At 39.8% G+C, this 13,170-nt stretch overlaps 1 long non-coding RNA gene across 2 annotated transcripts; it reads right to left on the reverse strand.

Moving 5' to 3' along the window:
• Window positions 1-3,237: 3,237 nt before the first annotated feature.
• On the reverse strand, window positions 3,238-7,846 carry LOC110365785 (uncharacterized). 2 transcript variants are annotated; one of them, XR_010469105.1, is made up of 3 exons: window positions 7,709-7,846; window positions 6,996-7,075; window positions 3,238-3,901 (listed from the first exon to the last, which is right to left on the reverse strand). It is a non-coding gene; the product is annotated as an uncharacterized LOC110365785 (long non-coding RNA). The 2 variants fall into 2 exon arrangements; XR_010469104.1 differs by having other exon boundaries at window positions 7,521-7,830.
• Between the last annotated feature and the right edge of the window lie 5,324 nt (window positions 7,847-13,170).

The raw sequence follows: 13,170 nt of genomic DNA on the forward strand, positions 1-13,170 counted from the left end.
GGCATTAAAATATAGAGGCAAAGGCAAGTAAAGATGCACAACAATTTGCTCAGATGTCACTTGGTGGATAAAAGACTCTTCGCTGACATGATATTGGGTACGTCATTCATCCTGGCACACTGTGCAGGGGTATGCAGAGTAACACATAAAGAATTAGGCATTCTGCATAGAGACAGAAGTCTGCATTAATTCACTTTTACTGTTCTGCTTTCTATAGCCATTTCAGAAAGTAATCTTAGTACAGAGTTTTTTGTGGGTTTTTTTAGAGTATCTTACATATAGCTTAGTTAAATCCATTATACTCCTTATATATGTATAAATTTTAACCAATTTATTCTTTTATTATTCCACTGTTGCTCTGTGTAAAATAACACTGGCTTTAAGGTACCTCTAAATACATAGTTCTTAAAATCCTCTTGCACACTCTAAAGAACATGCTCATTTCCTGGTACAAAGCTGCAAACGTTCCCCAAAGCTTGCCTTTTACCCCAAATGCAACACCATAGCTTGCCTATATGGAACCCCAGACACTCCCATACATTAAACTGCAAAACTCTTATCAACTCACAGCATTCCCTGCAGCTGCAAACATACTGTCTCTACTGGCCATACACAGATGGACATAGACACGAATAAGTACACATGGTCAAAGGGTTTATTTAATGGAACCTTACTCATTGGCTGAAGTCTTGAATAGTTTGTGCTCGCGGGGACCTTAGCTTTCTTAGAGATTCCTTTTAGCCTATTCAGGAATTAACAGTGCTAAGCAGCCTTTTCTTTTTAAAAAGCTGGGAGTATGACAAGCACTTTCAGTTTAAAATCACCAGGACTGTAACAGACTTTTTTTTTTTTTTTTTTAAATAAGTGTAATATTTATTTAACTGTTTGTCTGAATTCTGACATTTCATTTCCCACTTTACTTTCTGTTTTGATAGTATGCTTTGCTCTCCTCTCACCCCACATCCTCAAAACTTATCTGTGCAAATTTCCCTGGACACACGAGATCATAGACATCAAACTTGCTCTGATTATAACACCGTCTGAAAAACTGCTGAGAGAGTTCTTGGAAAACAATGACTTTCCAGCAGAGTGACCTATGCATTTTATAAGCATAGTGCAGCTCCTGTGACTCATGATCCGTGGCTGGATGTGGCTGTCCTAAATGCCCCATGAATTGCAAGACAACAGGTGCTGAAGAGCCTGAAAACACCAGGTCACCTTGCAATGTATCCTAGTGTGTTTCTGAATGGAGTAGCAGGACCTCAGCTAGCCTTTGCAGTATCTCTAGTGCTCTCTGTTGCTTCTTTTCAGAAGTGTGTGATAGATGTCTCTGATCTCTCAGCCCATGAAGATCCTGGCATACAGTTTGTCATATGAGATGTTGTTCACCCCTTGCCTAAATTTTGGAGCACAGGCTTGGGAGGTCTGTCACAAGCCATAATGTGAGCTTTGACTTACATAGACCTGGCAATCTGTATTCCCTGTAGAAAAACAAGGGATAGTCTTAATATGCCTCTTAAATTAACTTGAAGATAGTTTCCTCTAGATGTGAAATGGTGACATACAACCAAAATCTGATAGCAAGCAGCTCTAAGGGAAAACATTGTCTGAGCTGCTTAAGCACACCAGCCCAGACTTTACTCCAGCCTCTACCTGTGACCAGTGTTGGAGACAAAAGTAAGAAACAACCCTCCCAAATAGAATATCTATGCCGTAGAGTCTGCTAGGGGCAAAATATCTCGTTTGTCCTTTGCAGGCTCCTAGCTGAACCCATAACACAACCCATTCTTCTTCAGTTGAGTTTGGGAAAATCTTTTCAATGAATTGTATATTTGAGATATTTCATTTGAAATAGTGAAGATATAACTCAAGAACAAGGGCATAGTTAAAAAGAAAAACAGATACTTGTGTACTTGCATTTTAAGTAAGGTGCATATCTGTCATCAAATAATACTTTCCCTGTTTCTAATAGTCAATCATTCAGGAAGAATTTCCCAAGTGCATGGATAACAACAGCTTCAAGACTGCAAAAGCAGTGCAAATTGACATACAGGACTGGGAAAGCAAAATTTATCTTTGTAAAGAATATGAAGTAATTCACACAGTTGCATTGCTTCTATTAAAGTTTTTCAGTCTTTGGCTTCCATTTCCAACAAATGTTTTTGTAGAAGCATGACAAATGAACCCTTATATATAGCTAACTGCATGAATAATCTCAAAAAACAGTTCATGTGATGAATCTGCCCTTTTAACTCAATCCTATTGGAATTACTTTAGCAGATGTTGGCATTTTAAATGCAGTTGGAGCATGTCTTCTGAAATGATTGTTGAACTTGAAGTCATTTATGATCAGCTGAAGTGATGATGAGCTGTAGATTAGAACCTAGAAAGCAGATAATTACAGGCATGCTCAGTTTACAGATGTTGCTGTGTTAATTTTTGGTATCCTGGAGAAAAGTATTCAAAGATATTGAAAACAGCTGTTTCTCCTGTTAGTACACTGAATGCTTATCTTTTTGGTCTGTATATAAAAATATCAGTGTCAAAATTTACCATTACTGTATGAACTGGAGACACTTGATCTAAAATGTAGATGGTTCAGTCAATATTATGCAGCAGCTGCTCTTAATATATTTTAAAACAAAATTTAAAATATTATTTTTATCATTATTCTCAAAAAATATGACAAGCATGAAGGAAAATAAAGCAAGTGATAGAACAGTCACAAAATAATCCCCAACAAACCAATTATTTTGAAATTAAATAGCAAATGCATTTTTACAAACAATTTTAAATTAGGTGGGTTTGCATTTCTGATTCTTAGGGAATGTAAAATGTGGGGGGTTTTTTTCTAACTCTGTGGAAACAAAAATAGAACTTTCACTACAATCTGTAACATGAAAATTCTAAGTGGTAGCTGGCTTTACATGTTACTTGTACCCTGTGAAGGGTTTAAGATGATTACCAAAAAGTGAGACATAAGATATAGGAAAAGTAAGGAAATTTCAAAATGCATCTCTGAAACATGGAAGTGTAACTGGAACAAAGAGAGGAGGGGAAAAGGCATGGAAAACAGGGAAGAGGAAGGCTATAGCTAAACCTCTATATGCAGGAGATGGTGCACAGCATTTATTTGAGAATTAAAGGAAGATTTCACACACCTGTATGTCTTTGGCAGAACATGAGAGGTGGCTCACAACAGTTAGTCATCTTTGTGGTTCTTTTCTGAGAATGATCACAAAAGTGCTGTTCACAAATGTGCTTGTTTGACAAATTGCATAAACCCATTTATGAGAGACTCATCTCCCAGGTGTCCTCAATACTGCATCCAGTCAGCAAAAGTGATTGCAAACCTCCCCTGGGTCAAAAAAGGCCCATTAGAAGCATTGCTCTCCCACCCATCTGCTGAAACTGTTATCTGAGGCAGCTAATTATATATTTCACTCTTTCATTCCCAGAATCAAATATATCTCTCAGCCTCTGTATCATTGATTGCATTAACTGGAAATATTTGTAGGAATCACAGACAGTAAACTTTACTTCACCATTAAGACAGAGATAATAGTCTTTCCACCTTTTCTTTTTTCACTTCATGAAACTATTTAGAGTAGGGAGAGCAATCTACTACAGATAAAAGTCCCTCTAAGTGTGCCTTACAATAAATCTCACCTTCTTGGTAAAATTGTACTTATCTTTCATTTTTATACCTCACCATTGGTAGGTTATCTGAACATATCAAGTGCAGTGTGAACAGTTTTTGGTCTTTTAATACATATTGCCGTGTTTCTTGAGATAGCACAGAAAGATACTGATCACACTGTGTATTGCAACAGGCAAATACTTCTCCGGAATGTGGTCTTAGTCTTGACTTGAAATGGATTTAGTGTGGAGCAGCATCCGTCTGGGAAGAAATTGCATCGAAGAGTTACTGGATTGCACTAAGCTGATAATCAGAGATTCAGCAAGCAGCATTCTTTTCTTGGTATCAAAAGTAAACTAATACTTCTGAATTGTACTGGAAGGCCATCTGGTACAAAAGGTACCTGGATACCATTGTCCCACCAAAAGCAAGTGGTCTAAAAATCTTGCAGAAGATGGGCTTATGTTATCTCTGGCTAAAGCACAGTGATAAAACGGTGACTTCATGCACATGACCTATTCTGCCTCTCTGGTCTCCTCAAATTGGTTACAGTACACACAGTCTTTCTGCCCCAAACTTTTCTAAACTGCTGTAACTCACTTTGTTGCACCCAATAGCATCCTGGGTGTTGATCTAAGTAATTTCATATAGTCAATGTCCTATTATTTTTTCTTGGTAGATAACTCAAAAAAGACAAGCTATTTTCACATATGTTGCATTGATCATCATGGTCAGAACATGTGACTTTGGCCTAAATTCAGCAATATCTAGGACTTCTCAGGACTTTCTCCTAACCCCTCCCAAGTCTTGCACAATCATAAAATCAGTTATCTGTAGTACTTCTTGCATATGAACCATTATGAATGTTGCTTATGAGATGAATATTGAAATGTATTATATCAGACTGTCAATACAGAACTATTTCCTAATTTTTCATCTTGTTTAGCAGTGTATTGCTCCAGTAGACAGCAGCAACAGGGAACACACTGCTCCACATGAATGAAGTGTTCCAGAAATGCATTAATTTCCCCAGAGTGGGTCATCACCAATAACTTGGTGGTAGGAAGTGTGTGCTGGGGAAAAGCTGTTGGGGGATTATAGTGGCCACAGGTGAGCAAACAAGAGTAGTGGTAAAGCTGTGTCACTGATAACGAGCTCTTGGATGCAACTTAAACCACTAATAGGCACTTCTAGTGTTATTATACATTTTAACCTTAATGACCAAAAGAGGCTTTATTAGCAAGAAACTAGTTGGCTGCCATAGATGACTCTACATTAGGAATAATTAGCCTCAGTTACCAGAGTATTGCTTGCATACTTTCCAAAACGACATGTTAAAAAAGACGACAAATCCTAAACATAGTTTAGTCTCACAGGAATTTGTACAAATGTAGTATATTTTCCTCAGTTGAAGCTGCCCATACTAAGTCCAGTGTCTAAATTTTAGACAATTATTGTATTTCTGAGAAATACATTGAGCTCTTTTCATATAATTTGCCACTACCCGTGGCCAAAGGAATGTAAGTGGTGGGGTGTTGCATGTTTTTTCTTATCTTTTGTTCTTTGGGCTCCTTTCCAGTAGGAACAATTTCAGCCTTATGGAAAATGCTCATTTAGAGATGGTAGGAAACCAGAAATTCTCTGAAGTCGTTGTCGTGGGAAAAGGGCTTAAACCAGAATAGTATGGTCAGATAAAACCCCTCCCTTTCTCTGCAAGATATTCTTAGATTGGATTCAAAAAGCTGTTGACTTCCTTTTTGTTGTCACATCCATAGTTTTATTGATGGTTTTGTTTTGATTATCTGATGGAGTTTTATACAAATTAACAGAACAGGATGAAAGACAGTTTTCTTTAGGAAGAAAGTTTTGTATAACTTTATATAGAGTATACTGGTATTAGAAGTTAAATATTATATGTGATGTTCTTGAAATTCTTCAAGAGAAAACTAAAGAAGATCCTGGGGAACATTTAAAAGCATTACTTCTGCACAGTATCAGAAGTTGCTGAAGCAATTTATCTATTGTGTATAAGCATCAGGAACTTTCTGGTGTTGGAAGTCACTTATTGTGAGCTAGGTGGACAAAACTTTGCTTATTTTGGCCCCACTTCACTTAGGAATGACTCCAGATTAAGAACAGAAGAAAATTATGCTTTGTTTGAAATGCTTGTGTAGTCTCCTATTGGATCTTCAGATATTTTTTCTGACATCCTGAGATCTGAAATCTTCAGTTGCATACAAAACCCATTCACAAGCAGATAATAGAAATGTGTTGAATCCAATGGGAACAGCATTGCTAAGTAGCTCTACAGTTAAGAGAAGGGAAAAGTGCAACTCATGCACCATGCAACATATCAGAGATGTAATTACCCACACAATAATATTTTCTTGGATTATCTGTTGGTAGATGTGTATGTTATCAGCCATGAAATTGGTTACAGTGCTGGAAACAATCTCTTACAGAGCAGAGTCTGTATTCTTGGTTTTTTTTTTCCATGGGAATTTTGAAAATATCACTTACCTGACACAACAGTGAAAATACATATAAAAACTGTTTCAGAGTTTTAGGTCAAATTTTGCTCTTCACTATGCTAATGTTAATACAGAGAAAAGCTACTACATTTCCACTTGTGTAACCAAAAACAGAGTTTTGCCTTAAGGAACATGAGTGCGAATGGCAAGGTATTAAAAACACAGATGTAGAGACAGAGGTCCATGTGTGGAAATGTTTTATATTAAGAGGCAGTTGCCGAAGTAAATGAGAATTTTGCCCATCTCCCAATATTTTTTCTTTGTGAGTAGCCATTTTAGAGAAATCTTGAATTAAGCCAATTTGTAATGCCTAGCATTAGTACTTCAGATCACTCCCCCTCTTCTTTCATCCTTTTGGTGTTTTTCTGAATTGGTGCTGGACCAAGGCTGAAAGCCTAGCTGTCCATATACCCAACCAGGGTTGACAGTGCAGCCCTTATTTTCTATGTCATCACAGAGTTATTTCTAGTCAATCAGAAACATTGTCAGTTGTGATAACTGGCTGCATAGAATACATGAAACTTTTCGCTTCCCTGTGCATTAAAGGCCTGCTAAATTCTCTGCACAAAATATCAGTGTGTTATTGCAACACCTGAAGAAATTTCTGAGGATAAAATTTCAGTAAAAAACAAATTCAGGTTTCCTCATTTTGAATGAAGATGATAGAAAATATTAAGCAAACTAATTCCAGGTTTCCATTGCCTCCTGAGAAACCTTGACACCTGGCTTCAGCATCTTTAATAATAGGCTAATATTGGGTGAGTAATGCTGTAACATCAGAATAACATTCTAAAGACAGATGAATTTTTTTTTTTTTTGGTTACCTTTCTGAGATGTAGATATTGGACACTGTGGTCAGAGCATCTGCTACCTTCATCAAAATCTTCCTCAGGATCAGGGTTGACTGCAAAAAGGTGTCAGTCATGGAGTTAATGGCTGGATCATAACAGGTAAACAGAGTAATGCTAAATTTTGAGATTTTTTAATGTTTGAATTTTTAGCCTGAAGTACTTTACGCATAATTTAAACACTAAGAAAATAATACAATGACTTTGGAGATGTCTTGTGGTGTTTCACCAGTCACAGCACTCTGTGCTGTTTCCAATGACTCAACCACACGTTACCACATGATTTGTGTGTCTGGAGACTGAATCACTGCTAATGTGTTTTGCATTGAAAGATACTATCATGCCTGCGAAGCAGGTGGACCTCCTGTTATTGTTTACCACCAAACTGAATTTGGGTGGCCTCTAGGGAGGGCACGTGTGTGTGAGTGGACACACAAAATCAGCAGAGCTCTGGGAACACACCAGAGAACTCCATCTTGGCTTGTTGCTAATATTCCTTACCCTAGGAAACAGTCATTTGTTTGAAAACTGTGCATACAGCAGGGAATATTATTTTAGTTATAGTAACACAGAATAAAGCCAGAAGGTTTTTGTTAGTGAAGATGGAGAAGAGGTAGGTCCAGAAAGCAAAAGTGATGTTTGTCTTCTTAGCCTTGAGTCTTGTTGGCTATGCCTGGTTTTATCTGAACCTGGAAAAAACATGAAGCGTTCCCAAATCCTGCTCTGTGTCTTCACAATGTCCTGGCAGACAGCATGAGCACAACCTGAGTGCAGCTTCCTACCAAACACTGTGGCCCATGTGGCAAGTGGCTTTCTGCTCCCAAGGGTCACAGTGATGTCACACAGGCAGGTGGGACACACAGGGGTGGCTGGACAGACAGACACTTCTGGGGCTCACCCACAGTGCAGGAGAACGTGTCCCAGAGTATCTTTTAATACTAAGTCCACACATGGGGTTTTCCCTGAGCAAACTAGTTGAACAGCTCCAAACTGGACCAAAAGCTCCAGCAGGTGAGCAGTGCAGTTGGACGGTGAACTTGGTTTCAAAGTCACTTGGCATTGCAAAGTAGATGTTATCACCTCAAATTAAATATTTGCTTAAAAATCACAATGGTGCTGATAAAATTTAAACTTCTGCACTAATCTACTGCCTTCAGAGGAGGTGCAGTGATTTTTTTTCCTGGTTGCACTTTTTTGTTGTTTGATGTTTATCTGTTTTTAGTTATTTGAGCAAGCAGTCAGAAGCCTCTAGCTCATAAGCAAGAAAGAAGCAATAAGGGTGTAGGCTCTGTGTGTCCACAATTATTTATTATCATAAATGGCACTATCTAATACCATATGCAGAATCACTTATAACTTAGTAGATTCAAAAACCTGCTGTTATTTCTTGGAAGTGACTCTTTAAGTGCATCTCTTATCATGGTGCCAGAAGCAAAATAAATTTCACTGCTTAACATCTTTGCTGTGGCTGATTGAATGGATTCAGGCATGGCTGTGAGCAAGACTTCGTTCTCTGGTGCAATGTGTATACATGGGTTATTTGTGGGAAACGGACTTTTTCCAGAGAAGAATGGAAACCAAAGCAAAATACATAAAGGAAGATTAGCAATCAGGGTGCCCGACCGCATGAAGAACATACGGCAAAGGATGTTTTTTTGACATTCTTTTTAGAGCTAAACTAAAGAAAGATGGAACAAAACCTCAAATAATTTGGAAAAGTAATAGGTACCCAAGAGAATTTTTGTAATGTAATGTAATAAAAAATGTAATGCTTCTTATTACATCCACTAGTAATAAAATCGAAATCAGAGCAAAGAACCTTGTTTCTGTCAAGGTTTGACAGATGCACAGTTGAACTTCCTACATCTAGAAAGTGCTAAGAATCAGCAACGATAAGCTACCAAACTTATATTGTCATGGCATCGGAACTGGGCTATGGTATTGATCAGCAAGCAGGAAAAAAGCCTAGGACAAAAACAGCTGAAACAACAGAAGATTCACAAAAGATCAAGACATAAATACAAACTGAAACAAACAAAGTAGATTTTGTAGACAGAAGGATAAGCGATGTAGGTGCTATGAGAAAGCATTTAACAGTCATCATGATCTTGCTTTGAGAAAATAAATCACATGATATGCTAGAGCTATATTTTAGAGCAAGTGGATGGTGAGAGTAACTTCTGCTTTGATGGGTTTGTCTTCACTAACACCTGCAAGGTGAGTCCCTGCAAAGCAAAAATTGAATATTGTACACGTGCATAATTTCAGCCGTGACCAAGGCAAGTGGCTCAGATTGCAGTGCAGCACATTTTAAGAGTAATGGCAGGATGAGTTTGCAAGAGAAATCTTCCTTGCAAACTGTCAAGATGCTCTGGGCACAATGGTACTTGAGGACGTGTGTTTTGGAATGACACTGACAGATCCAGCCAAAACGAGGTCTCACAGAGAACACATTCAGAGCACAGCTGGGAAGCACAGAGCCCCTTCCCTGCTTTTTGGAGGCAGGGAATGGAGTGAATGGTGTGAAAAACTTTGAACAATGTAACATAATAATAATGTAATGCCGTGTAGGATTCCAGCTTAGTGCATTCCATGTAACAAGAGATACTGCACTTACATAGGGGTGCTTTTACAGGCAATGCATGCTTACTTGAAGAACAGCACTCAGAAATCAGCTCTGAGTTGAAACCAATATGATTTTTATCAATGGGTGGCAATTTCCTTCAAGAAGAAACTTAAAAAACAAATTGAGAACCATGTGGAGATGGGGAATGTTAAATAAAGTTATACAACTAACAGAATGGATGAGCAATATGTTAGCTATTAAAAACCAGACAAACCATACATGTGTATTGTTCAAATCTAAAATAAAATCACATGATGTGGAAGAGAGAGAACTGCCCTGTAATTACACTGATAATTGAATGTGTTCAGCCTCACACAGGAAAAGACATGTATACTAGTTCTATAAATCAAGTACTCTTGCATTTGTGTAGTTCATTTTCACGTTAACTATTTATTGGCACAAAAAATTGTGTAGCAGCGTTCATAAAATTGTACGTTAAGCAATGTTGCAAACTGTTTCTGAATACATCTGCTGTGCAGCTTACGTTAGCCAGCTCCAAAGCAAACAAAGTATGTATTGTGCCTTTCCACTGCTTGTACGCTTTTTGAAGGAGAAAAAAGTACAAAAGGAGAGAAAGTTGTCATAGCATCCCTTTCTATGTTAGTGATGGAGGTAATGGATGTTGCCCTCCAAGCACAAGCATCAAGGATCAGAAACACTGATCCCCTCCATGCTTTTTCTCATGGGATGGCTGAGGAGAAATCACAGTATGGGAAGGCAAGGCAAGGCAGTTCTTTCACGGTTCCTGAAAGTGAAGCCTGTTGCCCCAGCAGGATGAATCAGAGACCCACAATGAAATCCTAGTCTGGAAAGAATGAGGCATCACAGGAAGCTGGTCCACAATGACACACAAACACTGAGGAGGTCCTCAGGGAGAGATTACCAGCATCAAGTGTGGAGCAAAGCTGTGTCTAAGATGCTCATCCTCTCTGGAGCACAGTATTTGGGATTCAAAGTCTTTGGGTGCCAAACTGAGCTGGGTTCCTTCTCTTTAAAACACAGCCACTAAAGCTACTGTCTGCTGTCTTTTGGTAGCCTTCAAGTTTGTTCGTTGGAGCAAAGAATGAGATACTCATGTGCATCCTGTGAAGACAGAGGCCCATCTCTTAGACTCTGGTACAGAGAAGTGTCAGAAAGGAGCTCTAACCTCCAGTGCAGAAATACACAGCTTGCATAACCACTGTACAGCCAGACTATGAGATCCAGTGCATGCTGGCAACTGGATAACTAGACATGGGTGTCATCTGCCTGGACTTGTGCAAAGCATTTGACACTGTACTTCACTACATCCTTGTCTCTAAATTGGAGAGACAAGGATTTGACAGATGGACCAGTCAGTGGATAAAGAAATGGCTGGATGGTCACATGCAAAGAGTTGTGGTCAACAGCTCAATTGTCCAAGTGGAGACCAGTGACAACTGACCTTCTTCAGAAGTCTGTATACGGACCAACATTTTTTGGCGACATGGACAGTGGGATCAAGTGCAACCTCACCAAGTTCGCCGAGCACACCGAGCTGTGTGATGCAGCTGATATGCTGGAGGGAAAGGATGGCATCCAGAGGGACCTTGACAGGCTGGAGAGATGGGCCTGTGCAAACCTCCTGAAGTTCAACGAGGCTAAGTGCAAGTTCCTGCACATTGGCTGGGGCAATCCCAAGCACAAATACAGGCTGGATGGAGAATGGATTGAGAGCATTCCTGAGGAGAAGGACCTAGCAATGTGTGCTCACAGCACGGAAAGCCAACCATAGCCTGGTCTGCATCAAAAGAAGCATAGCTAGCAGGTCAAGGGAGGCATTTCTCCCCCTCTACTCCGCTCTGGTGAGACCACACTGGGAGTACTGTGTTAGGCTCTGGGGCATTCAGCATAAGAAGGACATGGACCTATTGGAGTTTCTCGAGAAGAGGGCCACAAAGATGTTCATAGGGCTGGAGCACTTCTATGAAGACAGGCTGAGAGACTTGCAGTTGTTCAGCCTAGAGAAGGCTTCAGGGAGACCTTACAGAGGCCTTCCAGTATCTATAAGAAAATTGAAGGGGATCTTTTTACAAGGGCATGTAGTGATAGGACAAGGGCTAATGGCTATAGACTGGAAGAGGGTAGATTGAGACTAGACATAAGGAAGAAATTCTCTGCTATGAGGGTAGTGAGGCACTGGAACAGGCTGCCCAGAGAAGTTTTGGATACCCCATCTCTGGAAACGTTCAGGGCCAAGTTGGATGGGGCTTTGAGCAACTTGGTCTAGTGGAAGGTGCCCCTGCCCAGGGGCATTTGAACTAGTCTTTGAGGTACCTTCCAACCCAAACTATTATATGATTCTATGATTTTAGGACTGATAAGTTGGTATTCATGTACTCAAAACTCAGACAGGATTTGCACTTACTGGTGTATGGGTTTCCTGAACTGTTTTCTTGGATTTGAGTACTTCCTAAGGGTCATTTTGCATGTCTAAGTAGCCTCTCCAATCCTTCCCATTAGCCCCTCCAGCTACATCTGCATTGTGTCTTGGAGGTATGACAAGGGAACAACGTAAAACCCAATGTGCTTTCTGACCCAGGTCCCATGCCTGTATTGCCGCTAGTGAGACTCAAGCATTTCCCCTGCTTCCTACCATTCAATACCTCTACATTTGGATGACATTATTGTACAGGAGCTTTCCTGCCAAAATAGTCTCCCTAGTGTGCTTCCCTAGGAAACCTTATTGTGAGAAGAAACCCTTGCCCCATCTGCTGTGAGATGACAATGACATCCTAATACCACATTTAAAGACATGATGCAGGCTACAGAGTCATGCAACTTTATTACTTGTTTAATTTGAAAACAACCTAGAAAAAATTTAATTCTACTCACTTGTGGCTTCCCCATCTGGACGGCATTGAGCTAGTCTCACTGAGAGAGCTGCCACAAGCATATTGGGTGGATCAGATCCCTGTCAATGTCAGTGGGATGTGTACACTATCGCTCATTGATCCTACTGGCATTTTTAGTACAAGCACCAAGGAGGGACTACGTCCTTCCACTAACTTATATTGCCATACAAATTAGGATCTCCCAGTGTTTGGAATTTATGAACTGATTAAAATCAAAACCAAACCATGTGCTGCTCACTTATCCCATTTCTTTACAGGCTGTCAATATTTTCTAGTTTTAGGTGTAAGCCCTGGAAAAAACAGCAGCTATTGTGATTTGTATTTCAAGCATGATTAAAAAGCCAAAAGGCTGAAATAAGTGAGCAAAGAGGAAGGAGCAATTTTAGATGACTAATGGAGAAAGCACTGTGAGGGGAGCATGTGGCACTTAGTGGGGCCTGGGGCAGCCCAAGGGGAGGCTGTGATGATGCTTAGTGCTGTACATCAGGGCATTCCCATTGCTGCATGACTGGCTGCACCACGATGGAAGGTACATCATGGAAACCTGAGTGGGGCTTCTCTCAGCTGACTTTGGATACCTCCCAAACTGCTCCCAGACTCCTAGGTCTGCATCCAAACTCAACATCTAGGCTCCCTTACAGTCAACTAAAAC

Source organism: Columba livia, chromosome Z, assembly GCF_036013475.1.
Source record: "Columba livia isolate bColLiv1 breed racing homer chromosome Z, bColLiv1.pat.W.v2, whole genome shotgun sequence".
NCBI classification, from domain to species: domain Eukaryota; kingdom Metazoa; phylum Chordata; class Aves; order Columbiformes; family Columbidae; genus Columba; species Columba livia.